Genomic DNA, 7090 nt, shown 5'->3' with positions numbered 1-7090 from the left:
GAGGAGACACCACAGATTATCAGTGTTTTGAGACCTCTCATGCTTCAGTCTGGCCCTAACTCAATACAACATTGATTAAAACAGTGGGCTCTGTAGTCAGACAAATTTGGTTTCAAATCCCAGCTCACAGCTTATTCATGACATGTAAATAGTGATTATGAATCCACTCATGCTACTCTCCAAGGAAAGAGTGCCAAGGAAATGGTATTTCTTTATTTATCTCCTTAACAGACATGCTCTTTCTCACAGGCCAAGATTCAGAAATAAATTTAAAGGCATGTACAGTAAAGAAACAATAAAACATAGCACTTCAGCAAACTCAGAGGGATCCCTGGTGGCACAGTGATTAAAGCATTTGATGTGGTGGGGATTTGAACCACTCTGCAAGAAGAATGATCTGAAAGCTTACTTCCATAATGATTTTAGCCTTGGAAACCTTATAGGACAGCTCTACTGTATCCTGTTAGGTCACTATGACTCAGAGTTGACGTACTGGAAGTGAATATTGAACGCAGATTGACAAAAAAAAAAAAAAAAAATGTTTAGTTCCTTAAGTAATGCTCACTCTCTTTAAATAAATTTAAAGAAAGTCAAAGATTTCCACACCCTTTCCTGCTCCTCGCCAGGATGTTGCTCATGAATATGAGGAATGGGCTTATGCAAACTTGCAGTGTTGTAGAGACACAGGACAGAGATCAGGGTGTGGCAAACAAGGAAACTGGGGCACAAAATTATAAGAAACACTTATACAAGCCTGAGAGATTCTATACCCCAGACATCTGCTTGCCTCACTCTAGTGCCAACTCTGAGATAAAGGGCACTGTTGGCCTCATGCTGGCCTTTGGATGCAGCTTTGTCAACTGTGGGGGAGGGAGGACTCACAAATGTTACTGGTTCTGTCCTGAGTGTTCTGTTGCTGAAATTGGTGTCTGACATGCCTATAGTCTAGTGTCCTTCTGATGTCTAAGTTGCCCATCCCTAGAGATGTCATATATCTGATCTGGTCTTCCCCAACTCTTCAGAAAACAGTTGAGCATTGAACACATCTTCTACCCAAGCCAGAAATAGGCACATTCTTTGCTGCTGTGGGTCCCTTACACCAGCTATCTCGGGTCCACACTCAGGAACATGCAGACCCACCTGAGTTGCCTCCAGTGTCCTTGCAGTAACTTCAAAAAGCTGAGACTTGGCCTCTCACTGACTAACAACACTGGGCTGTCAAGAGTCCTTCAATGTTGCCGCCTCTTGACTTGGAACAGAGAAATCTGCAGGCAATCTCCTTCCAGAACACCAAAGGTGCCTTTTATCCAAAGCCCACTAACCTCCCCACTTCCTCAACTTACTCCACCACCTGCACTTCTTCCTAAGGTCCAAAATCTACAATGGAGAGATACCAGGACCCACTTGTTCTCCTTTGTTCTCACCTCAGGAGTACTGGTATGGTAATGTAGGGTAAGCACTACTGCTAACCACAAGGTTAGTGGTTCAAACCCACCAGTAACTCCTCAGAAACCCTATACAAGGCCGTTGTGAGTCAGAACCAACTTGATAGCACTTAACAACAACATCTTCTTCCCACAATAGCCAGCCAGAAGGAGCAGGCTTCTAACTTTGTCTTCACATTATACCATATCTTCCTCCTAACCTGGGCACCATATCTACTCACTGAGGAAGAAAACCTTTCTTCTCAACACCCTGAAAGAAACTATTATCTAAATCATCCAGGTTTGGTTCTTGAAATGCTAAGAAAATATTTCCTTTCATCCTCCCTTTCATTCTTCCTACACCCACTCTTTCTAAAGTTTGGCTTTTAATCTTATTGGCTTATCCAAAAATTTGAATATCTGAAGCAGATTAACTTATTCTTTTTAAATTTGATTTATTTTTGTTGTTGTTGTTGATAATATGCACAGCAAACCACCACCTCAGCACATACCATTTAGTGATACTGATTGTTCAACCTTTCTCCATTCTCTTTTTCCAAGTTGCTCCTCCCCTAGTAACATAAATTCACTACCTGCTAAGGCTGCTATGTAATCTCTCAAGTTGCTGTTGGCAATTTGATCCCATAGAGAGTATTCTTAAAATAGCATAATGCTCAAGGCAGACATTTTTTTACTAGCTAAATTAAACTATCACTTGGTTTTAAGAAGAATTCAGGGAATATGTTCAGTTTAAGATTATCTCAGGGCAATAGTTTCAGGGGTTCATCCACCAGAAAATCTAGAGTCCATGAGAATTGAAATTCTGTCCTGCATTTTTTCCCTTTGAATCAGGACTTGCTTGTGGAATCTTTTATCAAAATATTCAGTAATGGTAGTTGCTATTGTTGTAGTTGTTGTGTGCTGTTGAGTCAGTTCCAACTCACAGCAATCCTGTATAGGGTTTCCAAGGGGAAGGGAGTTAGCTTGAACTGCCAACCTTGTGCTTCAAACCAACTTTGCAGTACAGTGCATTAACCCACAGTGCCACACCAGGACTTCAAAAATGGTAGTTGGGCACCATTCATTTTTTGGTCTCATGCATGACAAAGGAGGCAGTTTTTTCATGGAGGCAATTACTCACAGATTCCGTATCCTCTTCCTATTCCTGACTCTCCTTCTTCTTCTGTAATTCCAAGCAAATACAGACCAACTGATGTACTTTCAATGGGCACTTGCAAGCTTTTATGACTCCAGGAACTATGCAATGAAGTAGAAAATAAGAACAGAAGCACTAAACATGTTATTTTGTTGTTGTTGCTATGTGCTGTAGCGTCAGTTCCAACTCATAGCGACCCTACACAGGGTTTCTGAGGCTGGTTAATCTTTATGGGAACAGAAAGCCTCATCTTTCTCCCAAGGAGCAGCTAGTAGTTTCAAACTGCTGACCTTGAGGTTCACAGCTCGATTCGTAACCACTACGCTACCAGAGCTCCTAAACATGTTATTAGGTCAATTAAATTGAATGTCTCAGGAAACCATGACCCTAAATTTCCAAACCAAGAAACCAAATGCTATGAGGTGTTTGGTTGTATATAAGTAGCCTCAATAGCACACACACACACACCCAAGTCTTGATGTGGCTCTGTGGGTAAATGTGCTAGCAAAGTTGGTTTAAACTGCAAGGTTGCTGGTTCCAGCTCACCAGTCACTTAACAACAACAAAATACACATTTTATTATAAATTGAGTGAGATTTTCAGACAAGTTCATCAGTTTCATAAGCAGCAATTAATACACTTTGTTTCATCTCAATGATTGCAATCCCCTTTGTGGAACAATAGTCATCTGCTTCCTCCCGTGGCTCCTATTTCCCTGTACCCACCTTCCCATCCCTTCTCACCATTGTTCTTAGGTACATGCTTCCCCTTTGATTCAACCTACCAAATCAAACCAAATCTATGGCTGTTGAGTCCATTCTAACTATACCAACCTTATAGGACACAGTAGAGCTGCTTCTAAGGGTTTCTGAGGCTGTAAATCTTTACAGAAGTAGACTGCTTCATTCTTCTCCTACAGAGCTGTTGGTAGGCTCAAGCTACTGTCTTTTTAGTTGCAGTTCAGTGCTTAACCTACTGCATCACCAGGGATCCTTCTGAACCTATCAGAATAAAGGAAATAACAATGTTCAGAGAAGAAATAAAAGAAATCAAGAACAGAAAATCAATAGAAATAATCAATAAAACCAGAAGTTGGTTCTTTGAAAACATAAATAAAATTGATAAACCTTTAGACAGACTGTAAAGAAGAGAAAAGAAAATATGTAAGTAACAAAAATAAATTAAATGATGGCATTACTAAAGACCTGATAGAAATAAAGAGAGTTATGATACAATAATAAGCTCAACTATATGGCAACAAACTGGTTAGTCTAAACTAAATGTACAAATTCTTAGAAGCACATAACCTACCCAAACTTACTCAACAAGAAATATAAAGTCTTAACAAACTCATAACAAGTGAAGAGATCAAAAGTGATGAAAGCTCTTCCAACAAAAAAAGTTCTGGACCCAATGGTTTCACTAGTAAATTCTACCAAATATTTAGAAAAGAATTAATACCAATATTGGTTAAACTCTTCCAAAAGTAAAGGAAGAAATGCTCCCTGACTCATTCTATGAAGCAAATATAACCCTCATACCAAAGCCAGGCAAAGACACCACAAGAAAACTACAGGCTAATGTATTTTATGAATAACAACAACAAAAATTGCTGAGCTGATTCTGACTCACAGCTATCCCATAAAGCACAGCAAATCTGCTCCATAGGGTTTCCAAGACTATCACATCATTCTCCCATGGAGTGGTTGATGGGTTTAAATTGCCAATCTTTCAGTAAGCAGCCCTGTGCTTAACACTGCTGTGCCACCAGAACTCCTTTCTCTTATGTATGTAGATGCAAAAATCCTCAACAAAAATTCTAGTGAACAGAATTCAACAGTCTATTAAAAGAATCGTACACCATGACCAAGTGATATTTATTCTGGGAATGCAGAGATAGTTCAGCATTAGAAAATCAATCAATATAATAAACCACATCAATAGAACAAAAGGAATGACACACAACCATCTCTATGAATGCAGAAAAAGCACTTGATGAAATCCAATACTCTCTTGATGAAAATTCTAAAAAGATTGAAAGAGAAGGGAAAATCCCCAATATGATTCAGGGCATGTATGAAAAGTCAACAGCCAACAATATAGTTGATGGAGAAAGCTTTCCTCTAGAAATTAAGACCAAAACAAGGGTGCCCACACTCAAGCCTTCTGTTCAATATTGTATTAAAAGTCCTAGCCAGAGCAATAAGACAAGACAAAGAAATAAAAGGTATTCAGATTGGAAAATGAAAAGTAAAATTATCTTAATTTGTGGATGGTATGATCTTATACATAGGAAAGCCTACATTGTTCAGAAAAAAATAAAATAAAATTCTAGAACTAATAGAGGAATTTAACAAAGTCACAGGGTACAAAGCCAACAAACAAAAGTCATTTGGGTTTCTATATACCAACAAAAAGAAATTGAAATTAGGGAAACAATTCCATTTGGAATAGCATCTAAGAGAATTGTTGTTGCAGTTGTGTGACATTAAGTTACTTCAGACTCATAGCAACCCTGAATAGGGTTTCTGAGAGCAGCTGGTGGGTATGAACTGGTGAGATGGTGGTTACCAGTCAAGTGCTTATCCTACAGTGTCACACCAGGGCTCTAAGAAAATACCTAGGAATAAATCTGATTAGGGCATGAAGAATTTATATGAGGGTGCTTCAAAAAGTTCATTAAAAAAATGATATTAAAAGATAATGGAATTTTTCCACAAGCTTTTTGAAGATCCTTCATACAATGAAAATTATAAAGCACTACTGAAACAGATTATGGAGCTCTGGTAGCGTAGTGGTTACAAATCGGGCTGCAAACCTTAAGGTCAGCGGTTTGAAACTACCAGCAGCTCCGCGGGAGAAAGATGAGGCTTTCTACTCCCGTAAAGATTTACACTCTCAGAAACCCTGTACAGGGTCGCTATGGGTCGGAACCGACTCAACGGCACTTAACAACAACTGAAACAAATTAAAGACTATTTAAATATATGAGTCCTGGTGGGATGTTGTAGGATAAACACTGGACTGCTAACTGCAGGCTTCTCAGAAACCCTATATAGGGTTTGCTATGAGTCAGAACAGACTTGATGGCACTGAACAATAACAAATAAATGTTTGTGGATTGGAAGATTGTTAAAATGTCAGTACTATCCAAAGTATTGATACTTTTGAGTTATGGTGTTTGAGGAGAAAATTGAAAGTGTCATGGGCTGCCAAAAGAACCAATAGATCCGTTTTGAAAGAAGTGCAGCCAGAGTGCTCCTTGGAGGCCAAAATGGCCAAACTTTGTCTCCCATACTTCAGACATATTGTCAGGAGGGACCAGTTGCTGGAGAAGGATATCATGTTTGGTAAGGTGAAGGGTCAGAGAAAAAAGAGAAAGACCCCCAGCAAGATGGATTGGCCAAGTGGCAGCATCAATGAGCTCAAGCATGGCAACAGTAGTGAGGTTGGCCCGGGATCAGACAGTGTTTTTTCCTGCTGTGCATAAGGTCTGTATGAGTCAGTACCGACTCAACTCGATGGCACCTAACAACAACAAACAACAACCCAAAGTAATCTATAAATTCAATGCAAAGCTGATCAAAATCTCAGCAGCTCTTTACAGAAATAGAAAAACAAATTTCAGCTTTATATAGAATGCCAAAAAGTTCTGAATAGCTAAAGTAATGCTAAAAGGGAAGACAAAGTAGGAAGATTCACACTTTTTCATTTTAAAACATACCATTCAGCTGCAACAATCAAAACAGCATGTACTAATATAACAATAGATACACAGGGTAATGGAATAGAACTGAGAGTACAGGAATAAACTCACACTTTTATGGTAAACAGAGTTTATCAAGAGTGCTAAATCCTTTCAATGGTGAAATAAAAGTATTTTCAAGAAATGGTGCTAAGGCAACTGGATTTCCAAAAGCAGAAAAATGCAGCAGAACTCACACCATGCACAAACACAATTTCCAAATGTATTAAAGACCTAAATGTGTATAAAATATACATTAAAAAACATAAAATTCTTAGACGAAAAAGTTGGGCAATGATGTCATGTGTAGTTTTTAGCAATGTTTTATCAAATACACAGCACAAACAGCAAAAGACAGAATAAACAAATGTTTTTGTTGTTGTTTGTTGTCAAGTGCCGTTGAGTCAGTTTCGACCCATAGCAACCCTGTATAGGGTTTCCAAGGAGCAGCTGGTGAGCTTGAACCGCCGACCTTGCAGTTCAAATGGCTTTGCAGTCTGGCTCATTAACCCACCGTGCCACACAATAAACAAATAGAACCTCACAAAAATAAAAAAAAATAAAAAATGTTCATCTGTGGACTTTAGCAAAAAAAAAAAAAAAAAAAAGCAAATATAAATATAAGCTACTAACTGCAACAATTGATTGCATGTTTGATGGATTTCAGACTGAAGAAGTTGGTAGAATTCTTCTATTTCATCTTCACTGGCTTTAGTGGATGGTGCATAAATTTGAATAATAGTGGTATTAACTGGGCTTCCCTGT

This window comes from Chrysochloris asiatica, unplaced genomic scaffold (genome assembly GCF_000296735.1).
Source record: "Chrysochloris asiatica unplaced genomic scaffold, ChrAsi1.0 scaffold00057, whole genome shotgun sequence".
NCBI classification, from domain to species: Eukaryota; Metazoa; Chordata; class Mammalia; order Afrosoricida; family Chrysochloridae; genus Chrysochloris; species Chrysochloris asiatica.
The sequence above is the reverse complement of the archived record's forward strand: the minus strand, read 5'-3'. Positions refer to the sequence as shown.